General features: G+C 37.8%; 1 protein-coding gene across 14 annotated transcripts in view; it reads right to left on the bottom strand.

The window, feature by feature from the left end:
- Positions 1–26,859, bottom strand: part of TENM2 (teneurin transmembrane protein 2) — a 617,488-nt gene that overhangs the window by 529,694 nt on the left and 60,935 nt on the right. The window lies entirely within an intron of this gene.

Genomic DNA, 26,859 nt, shown 5'->3' with positions numbered 1-26,859 from the left:
ACTTGCCTTATGCAGAACATTTACTAACATGAACCTACACTTGCTTCTCATCCACTACCACTTAACTTCCAATCACTATTTTAACACTGGCAATCTGTATCTACCTTAGAATAAAATCCAAAGCACCCTGAGAAGAATCCATCACTCACTGCTCGTTCTCACTCGGAGAGTAAGAAATCATAACAGTTGCTTTCTACTGCTTTCATGTTGCACCAAACCTAAATCTCCACATTGCTGTTAGAAATGTATTCACCAGTCAGAAATATCTGCTAAAAATTGACAAGAGTTTTTAAATAGAAATAGAAATTAATCCATTCACAGCTTCTCTCATGTAAATTTCAGACTATGAACTTGAAATAGTTGTGTTTCACCATAACTTTTTACATTGCAGGACACACCAGCAAAGTCCCCTCAACAAGCCAGGGTAGGAGGGTTAACAAAACAAAACAAACAAATAAAGGAGAAAACACAGAAAGAAAGTATCATTTCAGTTAAGGTCATAAATGTCAGAAGACCAAAAGTATGCCAATCTGTAATCAAGTCTTAAAACGTTTTCAGTATCTCTCATAATATCCCTCCTACAACCAAAAAGAAGGGAAATCTTCAGCTCACAAAGAGTTCTCCCTGAGTTATTGTGGACAGTTGATACATTTTTTGTTTAACTAAAAAAGAAAAGAAGTTATGATCATAGCTATCTATGTCTAAACAAAAGCCCCTTTTTTTTACAACTCCACGGCTGTAACCATATTGCAGATCCTGTTTACCTCTAGCAATAAAAACGTGCCCTGTTAAGACATATGATGGTGCTACAGTAATACAGTGATAAAGTTCTTCCAACTTCAGTAACATCTTTCCATATGAAACATAAGTCTGACTTCCTCTGATACTCTGGAGGTAAAACCTTGAATCTTGCTCAGTAACTTCAAAAATGCAGCTCAGTGTGGAATTGCACTTTTCCAGGAAGGAGCCAGAACATTCTGTGATCCTTCTTTGCTGACATGTTAATTGTTCTTCCACACACAAGGAGAACAGCAGCAGCAGTGTGCCATATTTATTCTATGAAAGTTGAGCCACAGGGGTGATGGTGCATTCCTTCTCCAACATCAGCCAAATTATCTCAGTGCCCAACTTTAAGAGGGTGCAATAATACTCCATCATTTGACAATGCTGGGAGGCTTATGAATCATTTTAACAGCATGAAGGCAGATTGAGATCATCTCCCTGTTACAGGAACCTGGAGACAAATGGCAGCCCTGGTGAATCATTTCCATACGTCCTTAGTCCTCACAGTAACCTTAAAGAGACACTACCACACATCTCAATCTGCATCCAGCATGCACAGGAACTTCCCAGCACTGAATATAACACACATATATATATAAAAATACATATATATACACACACATATATATAGACACATATATACATACATACATATATATATATAGACACACATATATATATATAAAATCATAGCATAATATCTAATATTACATATATTATGAATATATATGTATAGATATATATAGTTATATTTATATATATGTTTTATATATTTATTTCTTCATATAACTATACACAAAGATATAATTTATATTAAGATTATATCTTATAATGCATTTTTTATATATTTATCTATAAAGATACATCAATAAATATCTTAATAAATATCTTTATATCCAATTTGGAGCCATATATATACACATATATGTATATATATACACATATATGTATGTGTGTGTGTATATATATACATACGTGTATATATACACACATATATACATATATACATACATATAAGCAAATAAATAAACTAAAAAGAAAAATATATATGACTCCAAATGGGATCACTTTGTCTACCAAGAACACTCATACCCTCCCAAAATCCATTTTAGGGGAAAAGAAGAAACGAAGTAAAAAAAAAAAAAGTAGATATAACCTTTGTAGTTATGAGAGAATGCATGACACACACAGACTAACTTGAGCACGTTTGGTTGCAATGCTCCAGAAAGAATAAAGGAAATGCTCTTGAACATTTGCATGTGAAGTAATTTCTAACAGAATTAGGTACCTACATGCAAACTCTGTGTACAAACCTTGACATACATGCAGACATTTCTTTAATAAAATGAGAGAGCCTTAGACAAAACAATGGCAAATGATAAAATAAAAGTGATAAATTAATTTTTAATGAGAAAACTCGTGACCCTGGGAAAATCAGTGTATTTGAATACAAGATATTAGCCTATGTTTCTTCCAGAAACACAACCCTATAAAGCAAACTTTATTTTTTCCTTTTTTTTAAACTATTTTTTTATGAGAAAGAATGGCTCAAACCCTCCCTTTCAAAGAAAATACAACTCATCTAAATGTGAGGCCATTGAACTTCAGCTGGAGTTTCATATTTCATTATTAGAAAGTTTGAATGCTTTTAGGAAAATAACTCAATTTTACTTTCAGTTTGACTCCAAGTAAAACAGCCTGAAAATACCTCAGTTTTATTTTTGGTTAGACGAAGTAAAACAGCCTGAAAATGCAGCAACAGAAGGGCTGCCAATTTCCATTAGGTAAGCAATGCTTACAACTTCTTCCAAAGTCTCAACAGGAAGTGCAACTCTGTTTCTAATTATGCCATAGAGATTTTTTGCATTAAGAAAAAATAAAATACAATGCATATCTCATTAAAGTGCTTGGTGAAGGTAAGTAGGTCTATCCAAATGGCAGTTTAGGGAAGAGAACTATCCTCACTTTAAAAATCGAATGTTTCCCAAGAGCATGAGCAGCCAATACCACCTTAACTTCACTCTCCTTGGATTCACCCAGGAAAGGAAGGAAGGGTGGAGAGAGAAAATGTACTTGGAGCACAATAACAGCATGAGCAGGGTTTTAGAGAGCTCCTAGTAGTGGTGCTTTAAAAATGGTGTTCATTTTTGTTTGGCTCTGCCAAACACAGCAGCCTGTGCCATGTGTGCCAGCAGAGTCCAAGGACAGGGTACCAAACCTGTTCCATGTGGGTTTGGAACTGGGGAAAGGCAGCAGGGCAGGAACAGGGCAAAGAGAGCAAAGGGCTGCCCTCATTCTGCCCCAGCACAGCCTGGGCAGCACCTGCAGGGGCACAGAACCCACCTGGCAGTGCGTGATTTGAGCCACCAACACCTCCCAGACCTGAGAATGGCAAGCTGGTGTCAGGGACTGCACCAGGGAAAGCAAGGAAAAAAACTGTCAAAAAGGAGGATTGGCAATTCAGAGACTGAATTTCCAATAACCTTTTTTTGCTTTGGTAGAGGTTCATATTTTAAAAGTACAGAGTAATTCAGGCCATTTTGAAATCTACTTTCACTCAATAAAAATTCATTTTTTCACCCAAGTGAGAGCTCTGCCTCAATACAGTCACTGAGGCTCAATAGATCCCCCCAATCCAAACTACAGGATGCCACCAATACACCATGATGAGCAAACTCCAATGGCTTTGGCCCCTCTTGCCATCCAGCTGCTCCCAGGCTGCAGGTCACAGGTTCCTAAACCCTGTTTTAATACAGAAAACAGCAGGAGTGGCACTCCTGTAATACTACAGTAATTCTGTAAGTAATAGTACAGCAATTCTGTAAGTGAACTGGCAAACTGTCAGTTTCTCAAAAGTCTTCAGGATTGGAAGAGATGCAACAAAAATTCATTAATAAAAATATCCAGCAAAAGAACCTAGACAATCACTAACTTCAGACTCAAGCTAAAGAGCAGGCAGAGCACCCTTCACTTTCTCTCAGGATAACAGAAACGCTCTTCGGTTTCCGAGTCATGAGGTAAAAGGAGCTTCAGAAGCCATGTTCAAACAACCAGAGACATTCAGAGCAAGTGCCCCAGGTAAATTTTAAATGCTAGCAGGAGCCAGTGCTGCCAGGGAAGAAGCGTGTCACCATGTGAGAGTGACTAGCACCGGGAGGAAGCAGGTGGGGGATTCTGTTCCTGGCCCACTTGAAAGGGATGTCAGTGTGCTCCCGGATTGTGACAGACAGTGGCATCAAAGGTTTGGCACGATGTGCCGGAGGGCTTCTACTTGATCCTTCTTTTAAAGAAGTGCCAGCGAGCTCTGAATCATGGAAGGAAGCAGGCCTCACAAAATACACATCCTTATCAGAATTCTTCCCCAAGCTAGGAACAAATGCAGTTGGGAGAGTTTCAGAAAAGGTAGGTTAATTTGTGGACTGGCAAGCACTGGAGTAGGGTACAGGATCAAGAGGAAAACTGTCAGGTCCCCAGAGGGCCATATGGCCAATGAAGGCTTTGTGCTTCCCTGGCCACGATACAATGTCTGGGTTTGTGCCTACTGCTGAAAAACAGCAGAGCAGAATATCTGTTCTGCTTTCAGAGGACAGTCAGGAATCTGGCACTCCTGAGTTCCTGGGGGTCCACAGCCATGCACACGCAGCATTGGGAACTAAGAAATTAATGTGTTCCTCTAAAGTACAAGAATGTTTCCACAAGAAAAAAATAAAAAGAAATATTATTTCAAATGTAGAATTTCATGCCATTTTGTTAAGCAATTCCCACAGTCATTTTGCATTTGTAAATGGCACAAATATCTGATAAGAAGATGAGGGTGAATTCATTCTATATGCTGCTCAAATAGAGAAGCTATTTTATTTCATGTAGTCTTTACTTCATTCTTGAACCTTTTTGGGTGAGTTCATTTGTCTCAACATGTTTTTAAAGTTTAGCAGGATATATGAATTGGTCAGTTAATAAAATGCAGCAGAAATAATGAAGATTTTGCTCTCTCAACTCACAAATCAGTTTCTAGCCATAGCAAGAGTGTCAGTTTTACAGATAGTTTTTAGTTTCAATGTCACTACTTCTTAACTCTTGCAGCATGAGGATTTGTTTGACTTCCTCAATAGAGATGGGTCAAAAATCAGGTCATGTTGATCAGATCCTTAAAAAAAAATCAGCAGCCCCTCCCTACTTGATTCAGGCCTGCTACCTATATGTCTTCTCCTTTATTTAACCATTCCTTCCATCTGACCATGCAGATGGAAAGTGCCTTGGTGCCTTCTCTGTTGCAGAATTCCATTTATAAGAAACCCACAACAAGGATAATGTGAGCATATTCTAATTCAAAGTCACCAAGTAGCAGAAAGAAGACAGAAGTCAATTCTGTATTAATCAATGGTGTCTGGACATGCTACAGAACTCAGCAATGGCAGAGGTGTTCCAAACAATGAATTCTGATCTTATTTCCATAAAGATACAAGGAGACAGGTAAGTCTTTAAATTATTACTCCTTAACTGGGAGAAGACAACCAAAGGACTACTTAAAAGCCAACTGACTTAGTCTGAAAATATAAAAGACAAATATAAAAGACTGACATTCACAAGTCCAAACATATGCATTGTTTGTGTGATGAAACAGCTCTACAAATGAGCCCAGTCATATCAAAGCAAAATCAAATATACAATTATAGTCACAAGATTTATTCACTATGTCAATAATATGGCATTTAAACAACAGTATTGGACAATACATCAATTAACTCAGTTTACTATTAATTTGGGTATCCACTAATAAAGTAAAGATTGATTATGTGGCTAGATTCAAGAGCAGGTTGTGAACACTGCCCCTTGGACGTGTCACGCTTGGTGACATTTAACATCTAACTGCAAAAGGCTGAGCACAATCCATTGCATCCATGCCAGAAGTGCTGCTAAGCTGGATACAGGGGAAAACAGCAATCACAGGAGCAACTGCCCATTAGCACAGTGTCTGGTGAACAGAAAAGCACAGACTTCCTCAGGCACAATTCCATCCTCCCATTCAGCTTGGACTGGGTGATTTCTGACATTGCCCAAGATGTTGATCACAGGGTTGAAATGTCAGACTAAGAACCAGAATATAATTTACAGTGCAAACGAATTTTAAAAAAAGTTGAGAGCTGCCTTTATACATACAAATTATTTGATGTATATAGCTTCCTTTAAACCCTGTGCTAGGAACAAGCAATGCTGCTGTGAATACAGAATTGATATTTACAGCCTTCATTTTCTGCCTGCTTAGCTGCAGCAAGAAGCTTAGAAAAATTAAGACAGTATTAATGCCATGAATCAAACCTCCAAAATATTTAACTTTAAGCCAAATCTACACCATTTAAGATTATCTATTTTGTTGTAGCACATGAGGAGTGAACTACTACCAAACTGCAAAACAATACACACAAAAATGAATCCCTCTCAACAACATGGCATGGAGCTTAATTCAAGCCAGGTGTACTACTGAAGAAGCAATTATTCCTAATAAAGGTCTAAGAACATCACAAACAAAAGGAAAAAGTTAATTTTGGTTTCACTAAATTACCTGCACTGTTTGCATTTTGGCCAATAAAGGACTCAGATTTGGGTGTGTCAATGCAGTTTTTCAGTGGCCATTATCAGCATAGGGAAAGATAACACTTTGCCGAGAGTGTCCTTCCTCAAGTTCTCACAAAATAAATGAGCTCCACTTGATTCTTTTAACTATGACAGTGACTGCCTCTACTGAAGTTGAGGCAGTATTTTTTCTCAATTTGTTTGCATTATTATTTTCCCATACAGCATCAGCCCACTGAAAATCATTGATTCATTCATTACAACCACAATTACTGCCAGTCTTGATATCAAACTCTATTCAGCATCTGAACAACAGCTAACTGATGAACAGAGCAGCATCCTGTAGAAAGTAAACTTAGGACCACCTTCCAGGCTTTTGTAGAATCCAGGCATCTCCACCAGGTTTAAAGGTTTTTCTTGAATACCTGATTAAACTCGGGCTACAGGTACACCAAGACCAAAGACCACAGTGTTTCACGGCTCACTGAAATATGATAGCTAGAGAGAAATGCAAATTAAAGAACCATTTCTTTTATTTCTCATCTCTGTGCAATTGGCAGCTGAGGGAGAAAACACACCCTGGCAAGCCAACGATCATCAACCTGCTAGGAGCCCTGATAAAAAGCTTAAAAATGTCAGGTGTTATTCTTCTTACAAAAACCCACAACCAGACACAAACACAGGAATCTGAGAAAGCACATAAATTGTTTAAAGGCTATACCATAAAACTTGAGGTTTTTTTCAACTGAATTGCATGTGCCCCTTGATAGAGCGACTTGATAATTTCTTCAATTCAGCTTGATTGCAAGTCTGATACTTTGACATTATCTACTTAGAAGGTACTGAACTAATATTCAAATGATTGATATTAGAGCAGCAAATCACTTGACAGACAGACCCTGACCAAAAACATAATTAAATCATTATATAGATAGGTGTTGCTACAAAACCAACCCTATGAGATATCATTAGTGATGGAGAGAGATGCCAGTGCTGAGTCACCATTACCACAGATGGGCATTAATCAATGAGGTGCAGATTGCACCCATCCCTCATACACACAGAGCAGCCACACAGACACTCAAACTGCTCCAGAAGAAGGAAGGAGCACTGAAATACAAGGACTAAATTAGTCAGACTGAAACAAAGCATCTGAATTAAAAAATACATACAATCAAAGGCAGATACTGACTCTAGAAGAGATCTGTAAGGAAAAAGCACAGGCGTGACAGACACTGGAGAAATCCATTCCTCTCTCACTGTCCCACAGTCTACCTGGAACAAGCCAAAATCTTGACCAAAAAAATCAAACCAAAAAAGCCTAACTCATAACCAAGTACCTTTATCTCAGGTTTTTCTCATCTTTTATCTTCTGACATTACATTTCAAATGCTAAAATTTCTATCAAAAGGTGTAGTTTTAACGAGCTAGTTATATTACAGCAGAATTCTTTGCCATATGAGACAATTTACAGTATCGTTTGATTTCTTGGACACTTATGCACACTCATGAAGGCAAGTTTTTGTTCTTTTTATTTTCTTTTTTTTCTTGAAGAAAATCCTTAAGAGAAGCAAAGCAGCCCATTAAGGACAACTGGTACTTAAGACATTTACAATCACAGATCTTCCTGCAATGACAATCACTTTAGATTTGATTCTTCTCCAGTTATGAAAAATCAGGCATTTCCTTTGAGGGAAACTTAACAAATGCTCTAACCACAAGGGAAACAAGAAAAAGGAGGAAAAATAAAGAAATAAAATAAAATCTTGTAATCCAGGAAAGCAGGCTTCATTCCAGGGATGCTGTGGATGAGGGAGTCTTTCTACCACAGAATCCTTTAGAAGAAATATACACTATATGGACAGAATGTGATTAATTCTCAAGTTTGCTTTTTTTTTTTGTTTTGTTTTGGTTTTTTTTTGTTTTTTTTTTTTTTTTTTTTTTTTTTTTTGTTTTTTTTTTTTGTTGTTGTTGTTTTTTGTTTGTTTTGTTTTGGGTTTTTTTTGGTTTTTTTTTTTTTTTTTTACCTGTTGGTACACAAACTTCCAACAGCTTAGACTTGCTCTTGGTCTGCAAGACTCTTCAGGGAGGTTCTGAAGTGGCTGTGGCTGCGGCTGCCTAATCATGAGCTCAGCAGTGCCACAGGTATGGAATCTCTGCCACAGACAGGATGCCTTGTGAGATCCACCCAAAGAAAACCCATATGAGCAAACAGAGAGAATGTACATGAGATGCCAATAAATTTTCCATTTTGCACCACTGGGGAAAATAATGGCAGCCCTCCCTTGAGGTTATAGCATGTCTGTCCCATAGACTGGCAGAATTTATCTGCCTAGGACTTTATCAAATGTAGAGGAAGTCAGTCTAAAGTTCAGATGTGAAGACAGGAATAGTGAGGCAGAAGCAAGGAAAACAGCATAGACCCAGAGCTCCACACATTAAGACCCAAGGATAAACATCCTTAAATAAGCATCCCTTATCCTCTGTCCTTAAAAGTGCCCCAGGTACTAGGTTAAGCAGAACAAATATTACATTTTCCTAACTGGAAAAATAATGGTCTTTTCAAGTCCATACCAAGCCTGCCTCCTTAACTACCCTGCCTATAGTGTTTTTTACTATATTCAGATAATTTTGTAGTTTGTTGGGGTAGATGTTATGTATTTTCTTTTCTCCTGCTCTTGCAGTCTTGCAAGATGTCTTTTTATTTACAGCCTCGATTTTCTCACCTCTAGTTCTAAAATTTCTTGTTTCAACAGGACGTTCCAACTGTAAAAACCAAGCCAGCCTGTTCTGCTGTGCACTCCTCGTTATCACATGCTCCAAAAGCCAAACAGGACACAAAGATGCAGGCATGGGCCATCCTGCTCATGCACTGGGTGAGAAGGGCTTTGCTGAGCAGGGATGCAGCCTGGCAGTGCTGCTGGGAGCCAGGAGCTCAGAGATGATAAATGCTGCTGTCCTTCACCCAGCCTGTCACAGATTAATTCACTTGAGCTGATGGTTCCACTGGGCGCTAACAGGAGCTAAGTGCCACTGGCAATAGGAACTGATTGGTTCAGGAGATGCCATTATCTCAGAAAAAATGCATTGATAAAAGAAAATCACTTCAGACCAAGAGATGATGGAAGCCACTGATATATCATCATAATTTTTTCCTCATTCATGTAATTCCCAATAATGTCCATATCTGAGCATGTGCCTCCTCACTGGAGCTGGTTCACTTTCTTTAGAACATCCTCTTTTTCTCTTGCAAGAGGATTCTATTAAAGTTCACATATGATACCTTGTTCTACAATTGCACTCACTGGGCTCAGTTAAATAAGCAATTGAAAGCCCAAGTCCTCTTGCAACAAATTCCTATAGGAAACTCCTCAAAAAATAGTAAAACTTTTGTAGCCCAAATTATTAAGTTCTGTGGCACAGAGAGATCTTGAGTAACTCTGCCATCAAAGCATATTTTCATGATTACCAAATAATTTTTCAATATACTATTGATACATACTACTTTCATGGTATTTGTTCTTTCTACTATGAACATAAGATTGGTGCCTAACTACTTTATTTTTAGCATTCTCTGCCTCCATAATGGCCACTATTATAATTGAGTGTGATCTGTATCACAGTAATGTTTCTTAATTGCATTAAACCCCAGTGGAGCAGCCTATAAAAACCACTCAAAATTCCCATTTTTCCAAAGCAATAGTTACAAAAAATGTAGCTTGATAACATGTTGAATACTATCTTAGAAAAACACAGTTTAGCTCTGGTTAATTTTAGAAACACACAAAACTTCAGTTTCAAGCAATTGGAATTTGCATTGGGGTCAAAAAAAAATTCTAACCACATGGGATAAAAGATCATCCTAATTATGACTGCAGCTCCTTTTCTTTTTGCAATCTATGCACAAATTCTGAAGTAGCACAGGCTCTTTAGTCTTAAAGTTATGCAACTGAGTACTTCCTTTTTTTTCATAATTCAAACTATTTGATTTTAACTCTAATATTCCTTTAAATTATTTTCATTAAGAAATACAGAAAATAAAAGCTTAGTACAGTAGATTAATTTTGGGAACATTTTTAGAATGCATCCTCAATAGCTGTTAATAATTAACATGATCAATAAAGGTTCTTAGTTACCCAAGCACAATGATTATCACAATTATTACAAGCCATAAACTTATTTCCCTATACTTAGGGGCTAATGCACATAGTCTGGTCCTTCAGTGAAATATTTCTGATCCTTTCCCTTAGAATTCTGGGAATAAACTACATCTTTAATTACCCTGGAGAGCAGGTTACCAAATTACAAGCATATATTAGACAATTGCAAGAAGCAGTAACTTTTGCCTTCTTTTCTGCGGCATTATGACAGTTCACCAACAATAATTTAAGGGAAAAAATAATCTATGAATTTAAGTTATTGTCATTTTTATGATCTCTTTCACAAACTTACCTAGAAGTGGAAATTACACACTAACATTTATAAAGTGGTAAATCTATTAATTAGTTGCAAATCCTATGGATCAGATGTGAGATAAAACAGACAAATACAGACATCAAATATTAAAAAAAAAAAAAATCAGAATCCAGATGCTTAAACTCACCAAGAAGTTTAGGAATGGCATAATGCTTTTATAGAGCTCATTTAAAATAATTAGGAGGTAATGACAATGTAGGGCACATGCAGACTCTGCAAATACAGCATAATGCCATGTTTTCCTAGTTTCAGTAATTTCCCTCATTTTCCTCCATTGTATATGCTGGACATAATGCCTACAGTCTACAAAATGACTCGAAAATTGTACCTTTAATGGTGTCCCATTGTTTCCCATTCATTCCACATTGCATTTGTTTATCAAAGCCACTCTCACACCAGACTCACAGCACTCTTGCCTTTCTTCCATCTCCTTTCTGCCTCATTAGAGGATATTTAACAATATCAACTATCAATTTCCTTGTCAGGTTTAAATTAGGATAGTTATTACCTGATCAATCAATTACTCATTCACGTCAATAACTATTTCACGTCTCTGCTGCTTTCAAGACTTCAAACTACCTTCCCTTCTCTCACCCAGGGCAGATGTTATTTCACTGCTTCCCTTTACTGTGGCAATAATTCAGACAAAAAACGTCTTGGTTTGGTTGAGGATTTGTCATTTGCAGCCATGAAATTAATTACCCACAGTAGAGTAATTTAATTTTGAGTTGGAAATATTTATTTTTCAATGAGGGATACAAACTGAGATGTTGCACCTGAACATGGCATCACTTGGACTCTCCCTACACAAACCAAACATCTTTAAAAAGAAATGGATCAGAACAACAAGCATTGGTATATATTTATGTTCTTTGCTATGTTTTGATAACAAAACATTTAAAAGATAAAAGCCTTGCTTGCTTTAACAGATTGCTTTCTCAAGGACTTAACCGCAGGTTTGCATTGTACTGCTTCTACAATCTCACCTTTAAAAGAACACAAGATGCAACATCCCAGTACATAAGGTCAATGAAACTCCTTCAGATCAAATTTATTTAAAAAAAAATATGTTCATGTACCAATCAGTACATAATAATATCATATTAATATAAAACTCATATAGTAAGCAGTCTCATGTTAGATAATTTTCTTTATATTTAACAACTTCTCTTCTGCTAATCCATTTATATTCTGGTGGTTTAATTTTTCTTGTAAGCTCCTTGCCTTAATTTGAAGGCTGTGTTTTGGTCTTTCTGCAATTATGCTCATACTGTTGAAAATTGCATGGAGATAGCTGGTGCTTTTTCCAGGTGATATATTAACTCCTGGATGAAGGCTTGCATATCACTCCATTCAAAAAAGCATTCACAATGCTCACTTCAATAATTTGCCAAAATACATGTTTGCACAAAGCTATTTCACTCTGATAAATTGTACACATTGCTTTTTGAAGTCTCCTTAGACACTTGCTTTTGTTGAACTTATCAATACAGCAATTCTCATTTAGAGCTTAATTTAAAATTATACTTCTTTTAATGTCAATGTTTCTCACCATGTTTTTTTTTCCTCTGCAAAACTAATTAAATGAACGTTTATTATGACTTTCTTTTCCAAATGATTCATCTTTCTAAGTTATGGATTAAGACTGCAGTTACCCTTTCCCAAGAAATGAATCTTCCCAGTGTTATCAAGAATCATTTGATTTTCACAAATATTATACATTTTCCTCCACTTTTAAGCAAACATTTTTCATGAAGAATCTCAATATAAAAAGAAACAAACTGAACTGTCTCAAAATCCTAGTTCTAACATACTGTCTTCAACACACACTGTAAGGTTTATATTAAGAAAACCATCATAAAATTTTACTCCAGTGTAACCAGAACCACCACGACTGGCAGAGAAAGACTGAAAATAGAAATATCTCGATTGTGATATCTAATTCCTGGTTTTGATAACTCTTTCCAAATCAACAATTAATGTTGAGAAAGCAAGGGGAGGCAGGGGAATTTCAGGGGAATTATTCAATGGGGAACTGCTCCCTGGGCCCCTTCCTACACAGTCACAGTCACACAGAAGGGAAATTAAAAAACAGCCACTTGAAAACACAGGCATGAAAGTCCACTCCAGCATTTAAAAAAACCCCAAACCCAAACCTGCAGGAACTGAAACATGGCAAGCACACAAGAAAAAGACAGAAATTCCAAAGGTGTGCATTATCACTGTGCCAGTTTGATGGGATATCATTTCTGTACCCACATGGATGCTGGGAGCCTATTCAGAGAGTAAACCCAAGCAAAACAAAGCACTCATCACATTGGGGACCACCACTGGTCCCTGGCAAATTTTGTGACAGAAAACAGCACAGTCAAAGGAAAGAAGAAAATTTCAGGTGCACACCAAAAACTACAGTTTAAGGCCCTTTCCATGTTATGGAGTAATTTGCTGACTCCTGAGGAGCAAACACAGGCTTGCTCCACCAAAAGCAGCTCATGGCTGAAGAAGCTGCAAAGCCACCACAGTGAAAACCTCAGATCAAAAGAGCTGCTACCAGCTTTAGTTTGTGTCACAGAGCACAGAGAAACTGCACTGAAAACTAAAACTGACAGAAATCACTCTGGCACATCAAATAATTAATGCACTAAAACCCCAACCGAAATAACTACAGAGTGAATGCCGAAATCCTTGCAGGATCCCATCCAAGCGTTTGAGAGCAGGTCTTCAGTAAGTTACCTGCAGAGTTTTAAACATCTAGCAATGCTATCAATGTTATGGTAATATAAACAAATTCAGTAATTTACTAATTTTTAGTGGCAAATAAGATCCTGGTTCACTTGGCAACCAATATTTGTGAGTCAGCTTACCCCCCTGTCAGTGAGAGGCGACAGGAAGATGTTTGGTGTTGGTGATGATGGATGAATTGAGCAGGTGGCACCATGCAGGAGCCCAAGGCCAAACACCACCATGCACTCACTGCTTTTTTGTGCTCCGCAGCAGCAATGCTCAGGGCCAGCAACTCCCAATACTTCTCTTCATGCAGTTCTTATCAGTGCTCAACAGATATCATCTGTTTCTATCATCATTTCCTTCAAAGAACAGAACCTGAGCGTAAGGAACTGCTGCAAGAGGGAATCAAGTGACACTCAAAGCCTTGGGACAGCACATTAACACAGAATGACCAGGAAAAATGAGAATAAAACAGGACCAGAAAAAATAAGACTAAAAATATTGGTTGCTATCACTTTAGGCAGCTGCTACAAAACTCTAACACAGTGTGTATAAAGCTGCTTTAATATTCGTAATTTCAGGGTTTTAGAAATGTACTTTAAAAATTTATGCAGGACATTTTATTCCTGAAGTGCATCCATTTTTCTGTCTGTAATACCATCTTATGAATAAACCTAAATGAACAGGCACATTTCCTTTCTCTTTGTGAAACAACTAGAATGCTTAAATGCAATGTTAAACTGGAGAAAATTCCAGCATTTTCTATACACTTTCAACACTGGGATTGGAATAGCACTCATTTTTGCCTTCCAATTATTAGGCTTCCTTGAAACTAATTAAACTCAAATATTGTTTATCTCTAATCAATTTCAATATAATGGGAAATAATTTGATACTTTATTCCTTCATCCAAGGGCAAATATACAGCAGAATCTGCAAGAGACTACCTCAGAGACTGGATATGGAATTATCTACAGTTACACTACAACCTCACCAAATTTTTATCAGGTCCGTACACATTTTCACTTAATTTTCCCCACTATTTATATTAATTTTTCATGAAGACTCAACATAGTAATTTAAAGTGAGATATTGCTAGAAAATGTAGTAAAAAGCAAGATGTGCAAACTACAAAAAACTCCAAAATACCCAAACGCTATATGTAATTTTAAATCATGCATTGCTAATTTCTCAACAAAAGCTGTTAATTCTGTGAGCAGTGGAAGTTGATCAGATATAAAAGGTGTTTATCTGTGTTTGATTGACTGAATTTGGTGCCCCCACAGCTGCATTCACCAATGGACACCTTTCTAGAGCTGAGGCATTTTGAAATCTTTTCTCTCTTCTGGGAGGTCCTCATCACACAACCATTTAAAATTCTCTGCCATCTTGCAGGGAATTAGTTATCTCTGAGATCTCTTAGCCTTTCATCTAAGTCAGCAGACATGGTGGAAAAGTTCAAAATCTAGGTTGAAGAGATGCAGAAAGCACCAATTCATAAACCTTGCTATCTCATACACAGAAGCTAAAAATGCCTCAAGCCCAACTTTGCAGCCCTAATCTCTGGCAGTACCCCTGTTACCCAAACTCATATAACACAAGGGTGTTTTAACTGTGAAATATATTAGGGGGAAGTGTAATTGCAATTTAATCACTGGTGCACTAACAAGCTGAAGCAAAAAGAATGGATTGATGTTCAATAGCAACATTTAAAAAATAATGACTCCTTTTTTTTTAATTGGTATTTCATTAGTTGTGCTATATAAATTTATGTAATAAAATATTAAATGATACATAATTCAAACCCATAATTTAAAACTACGTAGTTTCTTCTACAACAGCTAATAATTTTCAGACATAAAGATTTACTGCATTAAATCACACAAGGAAAGAGTGAGCAATCCTGCTTTACACTAAAACAGAAGAAAATGCAACAGCCCTGACATTTACCCAAGTACCCAAGTTATCCTCAGGTACTTGGGCTCATCTCTCATTTCAGTGATTAAGTTGTTCAGACAAAAACAGCTCCTGTATGTCACATATACATCAGTCTGCTGCTTGCTCAGTGAGCTTTCTGTCAAATCTTCCTGCTGTGCCATGCTCACATGGATTTTATAATGTATTATCATTGTGCTAGCCCAGAAACGTGGAGCTGAAGGGACAGGAATAATAATGCCCTCCAAATTAACGTAAAAATAGCTCAACAATTATTACATTATTATTTATTCAGGCAGTCACACTCCATTCAATTTAAGTTACCTACAGAAACATCCTGGCTGGAAGGAGAACCTGGAACACTGCACCATGTCCAGGGAATAGCAGTGGTGCAATTCAACCAGTTCTATACAAATATGCTTTGTATGCTTAGAGAGCTGCTAATTCATAAAATAACATTTTTTAAGTAATTTCTACTTTGTTACATATGATAAAAATAAACACATTCCTATCTACATTTCTTCCTGACACAACTGGGAAAATATTTGTACTCGAGGTGAAGGAGTTAGACCTGCAATGTCTTTTCCAATTGTAGCATTGTCTATTTTTGTTTCCATGAGATGCAAAAGCTTAGCAATAAATTTCTGTTTAGCCAAATACATTTATTTTTAACAGACCCCAAGTTATCTTTTAATTTATAACAACTCCATACATATATGTGTACATATATGTACATACCTATACCTGTCTTATCTAATGTCTACCTTTAAATTAAATGTATTTTACCTATATGTAGTAAAAAAAAGGTTGATATAGAGTGTCTGACAATAAAAAAAGACACAAGACACTATCTACAGATTCTGATAGACAGCAAATCAAAATAATTCAAGCAACCAAATGCACTTTGTGGAAGTGGCTTATTTCACTGTGTAGGCTAAACGCATTTTGAGGAAGGATTACATTTTGTTTGGCAATTTATTTTATTGACAAAGCATATTTCATCAGATATTGCTTCGCATTTTGTAGACAAATGCATGTTGTCAAATTTCCTATTTCCTTTGGTGGATGAAAAGCATTTTTCCACAGATTCTACACTTCTCTAGAGAGCACAATGAATTCCACACAACAGCCGGTTCTATGAAAGTGTTTATATTGCAAGTTTATTCAAAATAGTAATATTTTTAAGAGCATACCTGAAATATATAACAAAAAATGGTCTTCAGTGTTGACATGTGCCTGATTAGGGTCTGTCACTATAATTAATAATCACTACAGTAAAATTGAAAAATTAAAAATCAGTACCTAATTTTGGGTTCTGTAATTCTAATGTATGCAATCTTTTTACTGAAAATTTACCCTCAACTTAGCGTAACTATGAAGTCTTGGAGTGGTTGCTGCCAAACATTTGAAGACAATTACTCTTCATTTCTTTCTTTCTGACATATTTTCTTTTATTCCAAGAGTACAGTGTCACCACACTCTAAACAGTGTCAACAGAACCAACCTAAGGCAATTAATTCAGATTGTTCCTTAAAATGAGACTATGAACAAACAAACTAACCAAAACAATCCTCTCCCAGCCCCAGACAAACCACACATAAAACAGGCCTGTCAGGAATATTGATTCAACAAATTACCCTCACAAATCTCTCATGCACAAAACCCCTCAACAGATATTATGAATATTCTGTCCAGTTAGAGGCCATATTTAACCCCTATATTCTCACATATAATTCAAAATACTGATTTTACATGTCTCATTCTCATTAGCGTTAAACTGAGTGGAATTCATTCTTTCAATATCAAAGAAGTATTCTTCATGACAAGTCTGTCTTTAAAAATAACTTGTGGACAGACATCATGAAGAGCTGCAGAATTATCAGCTATTTTATCTTAAGGAGTGATTTACCAGGAAGGTTAAAAAGGCCCCCAATTGCTATGGCAGCATTTGAGGAGCTGTGTCCATGAAACTGTGCAGGCATTGAGACCACTTTCTTTTTAGCCAGTGTTATTTTTTTTTTTTGTCCACTTGAATGATGAAAGAATTAGTCATTTTCTTCTAAATTCTCTCTTATTCAAGTAAGCAAATCTATGGCAGTAACAGACAACTTACATATGAAACAAACAGAGAGGATGAAAGAAAATCTTCAATTTCCTCTAAAATACCCTGTAGGAATGATCCACATTTATTCAAAAAGTCCACCAATATGTAAGAAATGATTTTCCAAAACCCAGGAAGCATCAAGACAACTGGTGCCAAGGGAAACATTTGAAATGGCTGGATGGTCAGCCAAGGAGACACCAGGGAAGTGAAATTTCTGCTCTTATCACAAACCAGCTTAGTCCTTTTCCACTTTGAAGTCCCCAACTTCCAGGCACTGCTGCAGAACAGGGTGTCTTGCACAGAGCCACACTCATGGCTATTATTGCCTCAAGCGGCAAAGGGCTGCCTCACTGCTTACCTGCAGCTATCATCAAAGAACTTGCACCATCAGAATTTGAATTTGGTGCATCAGAATTTGCACCATTTGCTCCCCAGAAAAGGCCTCCTACTCCAATAATTCAGCTGGGTGAGAGCCAGCATGAACCAAAGGCTGGCATGGAAAGCATGACCAAAGAGCTCATAACACCTGTTTGAATTTCACTTACAGAAGGTGACCCTGGCAGTAAGATTTCATTTAGCTTCTCTTATTTCACAGTGCCAACATTTGTTTCACCTACAATAAACTGAGTAAACTCAACACTGAGTAGGAATAACACTTAATGCCCTCAGCAGCCAGCATCAGGCAAGGACTGCCTACAGACAAGCAGATACCCATTGCAGGCTCCTCCCTGCCTACACACCAAGGTTTTGTCCTTTTCTAAGACTCTTTGCTGCAATAAATATTCCTGCCATTTTTGGAGCACTGTCCCTGGCCGCAGCTGATGAAAGTTTTCCCTTCTGAGGTCCTCCCACAAGACACCTTTACTCCTCAGCCATTCACAGAAGTTCCACTGGGGTGGGCAGACAGCAGTGCTAATCCTCCCTGAGAGCCAGCCCTGCCCAAACCATGCTGCTCTGCTTCCTGCAGCACTCCCACCCCTGGGGAGCTGTGCCCACCTCCAGCCACAGCAGACACCAAGACTCTGCACCTACTGAGCAATCAGGGATGGTCTCATATTTGTATTTTTGATTATTCTGCACATCCAACTGGAATGCAGATGGTTCCAGCCCTGCTTTAGCAGAACCTAAGGGGCAGCAAGGCCTGCTGAACTGAGGGCAGCAGCATTTGGGCACTGCCCACGTGTCTGGTGTGCTGGCCAGGTGAAAGGATTAGAGCCAGGCTTTGCTGCTCACTGCTCCTCCCAGCTCATCAGCTCTGCCATGGAGGAAGTTCTCAGTGTTCCTGGCCCTCACGTGCTCCAGACGGTTCTTTGGTAAAGCTTTTCAAAACCATTTTTGCCACCAACATGTGGTTAAAGGAGTCCCAGTCAGAATTATTATTTTCAGGGTTGGAGGGAGACTAAGAAAAAGGAAAACATCAGGGAGAGTAACAACTGTGATTAAAGGCTGTGCCATAACACCAATCTTCTTCACCTGTTCCTTCTCTAAGTTTGCTGGTCCTTTCTGAAGTAAATTTCTGAAGTAAATTCATGTCAAAGGCTTTGTTTTCTTCTTCCTGCTGTGGATGTGCATGCTGCAGGAGAATGTGCTTGTAAAAAAAAAAGAACAGCCAGTTTAGCCCCAGTTGAGAGTAAGGCTGCCCAATTTCACCCATCTGAACAACTGCTTTTTCCCCTCAACACTGTTACTAAACTCCATGAGATGAACTAAACACATTAACATTATCAGGAATGAAGGTCTGTTTTTTGCACTGGTTTTCAAGCACAAATGTGGGTCCATACACACGCAGTTATCTTAAATGACAATCACTCAGGACTAGGGGAGCAGAAGTCCTTCTCTCCAAACTTCAGAGGTGACTCTGTTTCTCGTGGCTGACAGAGACGAGTCCATATCCTGATTCTGCAGTCCTAACTCATTTCTCTCAAATCTCATCTACATGTGCCACTTTCTTGTGAATTAGGAAGGCACTTGTGCCCATACAGATGAAAATCAGATTAAACCCTTTTGAAATCCAAGTAAAAGCTTAAAATTGTACAATAGAAGTCCAGAGAAAGACAGAAATTTGAAAAAGAGCATCACTGTAAAACAAAGTCCACATTTAAAATTAATTATACCATTTCATATCATAAATTGACATACAAAAATATATATTTGTAAGGCCATGCATATTTAGTTCTTTGTCTTCAAGGCAAACTCTTCACTGACTTGCTTTGAAGTCATAAATTAATAAAACATTAGGTGCACATTGATACTATGTATCTCCTCAATAAACCAGAAATATTCAAGCTCACTCTTGTCTTTATCACACAACTGCACTATAAGAGCAGATAGATTTTAGCTCACCTTACCAGCACAGGTTAACTAGATAGCTATATTTCAATTAAAGAAAAAAGCCAATTGTTGCATGTCTTATTATCATCCTAAAACATCTTGGCAATAATTAATAGCTACCCAATTCATAGAAATTGCTTTCCTTATTTTTGAAGCAGCTACTTTCTTTGAATGTAATGACTAAGAGAAAAGAAACATCTGTTTCTGTTGCTAAGGAGATCAACAAAAAAAATAGAGATAAGAAAAATATTTAGAATACTTTTTAAAAAGAAAAATTTCTTCCCCTTAGGTTCAGCTACATGCTTTATAATCAGTGGCACAGCCAGCTATCACATAACAAAACACCAGTGTGTTTCTCTTTTTGCATTGTGACTGCTCAACTGCCAGATATTCTGCATATTTATTCAGGGACAACACAGCACAACAAATGAAGATGCCTAGACACATTCACCAGCATCTCTGTGTCTTGAGTAGCTGCAGATGCTCATTCTCAAAAGTGGGTATCTGCATAATAAGCTGGATTTCTGCTAAAGTGAGGGAAACTTCAACTGGCCGTGAAACGTGCCATGTGACAGTTATGACAAAGCTAATATTGAAAAAAATAAGAAGATGCAGTCTTGTAAAGCAAAAGAACAACAAAAAAAAAAAAAATCTCTCTACCAGTAGGCAGATTGTTCACAAGGCTGTAATTAACCTGGTGTTGTACAAGCACAGAGCAGATTGCCAGGGGGTATAAAAAGCTGGGTCAGTAAGGATCTGCATGAAGCAAAGCTGCTTCTGCTGCACGTGCTCAAAAAGGAAGGTTAGACCCATCTGCAGTAAAATAAGTGCACAGGTGCAAGGTAAAGTCAAATAAAAACCAAGTTATATTGACTTTATAATTCTAAATTAATTTGATGAAACTCACCCTGAGGTACATTTTGGTTTTCTGCAGTAGATGATGTAAGACAATAGTAACCATGCTGTTTTCCCATTTCAGGTAAAGGTGCCAACATTGTGAGATGTATTTATGTCAATGCAAACTTGCAGAAGGCCCAGTGACACCGAGAGTAAATAACAGCTTGAAGACAATTAGCAAAACACAACCTTCCCTGCACACAGCTTCAAGTCCAAAGGCAGAATAAGAGTGCAGAACAAAGCCTGTTTGTGGTATGGGTCATGTTGGCTCACAGAGCCCATGGAATGGCACAGGGCTCTCCCAAGCCCTTACTGCCACGTTCCTCTATCAAGGTTAGCACCCTTGGAGGGTCCCTGGTGTGCAAAGCTGAGTTACCCCTGCAGGTGCCCTGCTCACCTCTCTCCCTTCCTGCACTCAGCACCACCATCTCCAGAGTGACCCCTGAGCTGTTCCTCAGGCTCACTGTCCCTCACTCGTGTCCCAGCTTCAGCACCAAGCACATGCAGCTGTCAGTACTGATGGGGTGATGCTTCCCATACAACAAAGTCAGGGAACACTGAATATCTTGATTCTCACTGTGATGGCAGTTTAGTTTTTATCTACTTCTGTTTTCTTTCTATGACACCTGATTTTTGAAGATCCTATCTAAGAAACAGGCTGCTCACTAGAAGTTAACTTGTGATTTAATTTCAGGCTGTTCACAATCAGAGTGTATTTTGTAACTGTATTTTTTATTTGTATCTGTTACTTCTAGAAACAAAAACAGTGCAATAAAAAGCTAAGGAAAAACCTAAAAGATAACATCTATTTACCAATATTCCCTTCTCATAAAGATTTCCTTTTTTTCCTTTTTGTTAAATACACAAAAATAAGCTGTTCATGAAGGCAAAGGCATCAGCCTGGTCTGGAATGAATGGAACTGAAATGCAGCTTTATCCACTCATTCCTCATATGTGTGCTCTGTTCCCCCAAAACCATTTATCAGACACCCACACAGTCACAGCACCTCAAACTCCAGTCACGAAGTAATTACAGACAGAGGGTTTCTACCAGGACAGATGCTGACTGAGAACCTTTCCCTTTCTCAGGGAAATAGGATCCTTCACAGGGAAACTATTTCACTCTGAAATAGTTCAGCCCAGGATTCAGCACCAAACAGGAAGGTCTACATCATTCTCAAACACACAGAACTTCTTTTGAAATCCCACCAAGCTTCCAGGAAGACTTCAAAATCAGTTGCACAAAAATCTAGAATTGTCAGTGCTGAGTTTTCAGTACAGGAAGGAAGAAATAAAACCATAAATACAGGGCAGATTAGTGCACCACAGACAGGATTTTACATTTTCCTTCATGCCAGATACCCCTAGTCAGTGCTTGTAGCAGGTTACAGAGACTATTTTATAGAGAATAATCTGTCATGAGTTGTAACTATTTTCTTTGGGCTCTCCAAGGATATCCCCAGAATGCACAAAATGTCATTTCTGGAATTTCTAGGCAAGATCTGTCCCCTTCAGTCTCACTTTAAGAAGCATTCAGATCCCAACATTATCCTAACATTACCCTCAAGCTGCCACTCCAGGCCAGCCAGAATACCCACAGCATTTCCCCCCACCCTTTCACCCACACTCCCAGACTCCCACAGAAGGCAAAAGATGAATTTTCTTTTTAAAACTATGACATATATTAAAACTTGCCCTTAGTTAGAAAAATCAAAGGTCAAAACTCAAATATTTTTCCCCCCACAGAGCCTTTTTCATACAGAGGTTCATATCCCACTCAAGTTTATGAAAAATAAATGAATTATACAATGTCCTTTTTCACACAAAATCTCATATCCCACTGAGGTATTGGAAGAATACATGAATTATACAATGTCATGGCACAGAATGCACATTATTGTTAATAAAACTTGTGCCTGACTCAAAGAGAATTCTCATAAAATAGCAAATATTATCAGCATCTATTTATCAACTCTCAACTTTGTATGCTACATAGTAGTCAGTAAAAAAAAACCCCAAACAAAACAAACAACAGGACTTCAAACACCCAGTTATCTTTTCCAGTACATTCTTTCTTGACCTTTAGTGATAATTTGGTATTTTCATATAGTTAGTTTTTCTCACTACATCCTTCTCAGTCTGAACACTCATATCCAGAGTCCACTAAAATATCTTAAGATACAGTAATTTAATTTTAAATTATCCTAGGCTTACTGTTCTGGTTGAATTATTCCCATCTTCCATACATCTGACAGAGGCCTGAATTTATCCAAAGTAATATTCAATTTCTCATCTGCTCATGCAGTACTTGAGAAATGGCAGTGCTTCATCTCCTTCATATCAAATGGTGGGTCTTAAAGAATGCTGCCAAACAAATTCCTCTCCCAACAAATATGCTTGCAGTGCTAAGGCCAATGTGTGGGCATATGTCCTGATTAATTTAAAACCACTTGTAAAATTGGTTAGCCCCATTAATATCTTACAGAACTTCAAACAAAGACAAAAATGTAAAAAAAATGTATTTTGTGATATGGCAAAATTTACAAAAGCATGGGCAACACCTTAATTCTACTTCTGTAGTTATCACATTACAATGACCAATTTTAATTGCATTTATGCCCCTGCTCTTTCACCAGGCTTAATTATTGCTGGTAATTCCAGAAGATCATTCATTTTTTTCTGTATTAAATTAAAAATAAAATTAAAACAATTTTCTGATACATTGATTCTTATTTGGGATACACAGTTCAGGTATGGGGGGGAGGAATGGGAGGACAACACTGTAGCAATGCTGATTTATTGGTTAGTTTATAATTTAGAGTAATTTACTCTAAGTTTGATGCTTACACAGGATGGCAACCTGCCTTTGCTACCAAGAGTTACTCAGGAGAAAAATCAATAGCAGAAGTTGCATTGGTTTTGTGGCTCCATTTGTGAGTGCTAATACTTATCAAGCCCTGATTGTGAGTTGCCTAAGAAATAAAAGATACAAATACTTAAGAACGTATCATTTGTTAACTTCTGTTCCCTTTCAAAATCATTGCAAACTAATAAACCCAACATGGTAGGAGCATCCAAGAGTGACAGTAAAAAAAGGGCTTCTTCAGCAATTTGCTCAAGCAGTTTTGACTATTTATACCAATGGGAGTTTGCAGAAGGTTTTCAAACCATATAGAATATGCTCTTTTTTTTTCCAGAGTGGCAGCACTAAAATTGCCAAAAAATTTGCATCCTCCAGACCTGGAACTAAGAGGAGCACAGAAGCTGGCAGTGATGAAGAGGCTGTTTTCTTCCAACTCCCTCAGAAGACACAAATTTCCTGTCAAGATGCATAAAGCTAAGAAACTGAGTCCTCCCTTGAGGATAAGTCCAGAAGGGTTTTGTTCAAGAAGTTAAGCTTTTTCCTCTAAGGTAGTTACTTTCTAAAAGCTTTGATCCACCATGATGGGATGATAGGAGCCTTTGCTGAAAAGAAATCAAATTAAAAAAAGAAAAAAAGAACCTAACAAATATGCTGAAATATTGATGTCACAGCCTTGGCCTCTGAAGAACACAGAGGATGCTGGAGAAGGGCACAGTGGAGGGAAATGAGCCTCAACAGTGGTTTGGGGGCTGACAGTGAGTTTTTGACAGATGCATAAAGAACATAAGGCAGAAACAGGCAGTGCTGAAGGGCTGGGCAAACCATATAAAAGGGAATTAACTGGGAAGTTCCCAGCACTTTCTCATCACACCAGGAAATGCACAAGTTTAGGAATGAAATAAAGGACAGACAGCACCTACAGCAGGCTGAAAACAAGTGATGCCACCAGCACCTGGGACAGAACCCAGGGCAAATTCCCAACCCAAACCTGCAGCTAAGGAACACTCCCACTACAGACAGACCATCTCCCAGAACCCCAAAGGCCCAGAATGAAACCCAAATCAGCTGCTGCACCATGCTGCAGGGGATCTGGAGGTGCTCATGTTCCCCCCCTGTCCTGGGGCTCAGTGAGGAGCCTCTCCCAGCTGGAGGAGCTGCTGGACATCCTCTAAAGCAAATATTTCACTGCCAGGGAAGGAAAGCTCTGCTCCTCACACACAGCACTGAGCTCCATGTCCCAGCCTGTGTCTGGACTCAAACCCAAAGCAAACTCCCCCAGACATATGATGGGAGCAAGAAGAAAAGTTTTTCTTCAGTACCTGAAAATCCTTCCTGGCCTCAGTATTTTCCAGAGCAATGAAAATAAGCAATGCACAGGATCTAGCCACCATTTTGACAGTTTTAAGCAGGCATATTGTCAACCTCAATTACTGCAGGGAATTATCAATTTGGTTTTATGTTCAGCTTTGTTACTGACTTACTGTCTGACCCTGGGAGATCATTTGGTGTTATTTTAAAAAACAGACAGCAAAAAACAAACAAACCAAGACTACAGCAGGGGATTTTGAGATTGAGCTATCAGGTGTTTTGAAATTCTCACCAAGGACCTACTTCTGCAACCTTTCCCTGACAAACTGCTGTTGAGATACAGAGCAAAACTGAGAGCTTCTGGAACCAGTATCTTTTATCACTTAATGCTTGTTCTCCTGGAATTTGCTGTGGGAAGTACTTGTCAATCTGTTCTTTACCTACCTAAAGATGGGTTATGAACATCCCTTAAATACAGGAACACAGACACAGAGCATATACAAATAACTTATATATAGCCCAGATAGATATATCTATAATAGTCAACACAGATTTCAGGAATCCACTATTTCATATTTCTAACCACACAGAACTGGTAGAAAACTGTCATCAAACTTAGACTTGTAAAATATTAAAAATAAATTTTAAAACCGCCACAACCCTCCATATTTTCTTTCTCATTTTGAAGGATTCCTTATACTGAAGTATCTTGTTTTCATCACTTTAAATTTTCAAATTTTATGTAGTGTAAGAAAATTAAAGATCAGACCCTTGGAGTAATTTACTTTATAAGTATGGAGCATGGATCTTAATGGCCTAAAAACTGAAAAAGTACAGACCTGGAGACAGAAATTAACCTTCCAGTAGAAAATATGTAATGACAACCAAATGACCCATTGCAAACAATGCAGAAGAACGTGTTGATTTTTTTCAGTGTGAATTAAAGAATTTCCTCAGAATTTGGTGCTTGCCATATCTAAACCCAACTATTTTACCACGCTTTTCAAGACAAGTGAAACAATTTAAAATGTTATATTAAACTAACTCCAAATGAGAGATTTAGAAAAGGCACAATCTGGAAGGAGCTTCCCATGAAATACTGCCACTGAATTAAATTACTCGAGTAAGAATTCTCAGGTGTCTCACTGAAAATTATTCTCAGTAAAATTAAAATCCATAAGAGGACAGATTTTTTTTTTTTTGGGAACATAAGTAGGGTTTGATTTTGGTTTTTTCCTGATGGGAATCCATCAACCAAAGGTTATGTTTCCATTACTCTTGAGTGACTCTTAAGCAGGACAGCCCCTTTCCAGTGCTGGACACACTGGGATAAGTGTGGTACTTTATATAATTACCTGAATTCCCAGAGCATGTGTACAACAGTAATTAAATTGTAGGGTGTCTTGTGAGCATTCTGACCAGGAGTTAGAGACACCATGAAAGAACAGATAATGGGAAGGTTTCTTCTCTTTCTCTGTTCTCTGCGTGGCATATGTTGTCTATACACAGATATAGAACTGTATGCAGCCAGTCATACAGACTAAATATTTTTTTTGTGTTCAGAATCTGAACAAAAGGCTCATTCCAGTGAAGTAAAAAATATTTTGATGCCAGGAGCAATAAATTCCTAACACCCTCATTTGATTCTGAATTTGTCAGGATGAGCAATGCCCACAAATGAACATGCAGGTAGACAGGAAAAAAGCAGATTTCTTTTAGTAGGGCCTTCTGAAGTAATTCACTTGGGCTGGAAAAGACTGAAGTAGATTCTTTAAAGCAAAGTGCTGAGAAAAATTGCTTTCCTCTACAAAAACACTTTCCTGCAGAGATCTTCCCAGGCACTTTTGAAGCATAGATGGAA

This window comes from Melospiza georgiana, chromosome 15 (genome assembly GCF_028018845.1).
Source record: "Melospiza georgiana isolate bMelGeo1 chromosome 15, bMelGeo1.pri, whole genome shotgun sequence".
In the NCBI taxonomy this organism is placed as follows: domain Eukaryota; kingdom Metazoa; phylum Chordata; class Aves; order Passeriformes; family Passerellidae; genus Melospiza; species Melospiza georgiana.
This window is presented reverse-complemented; position numbering and strand designations above follow the sequence as displayed.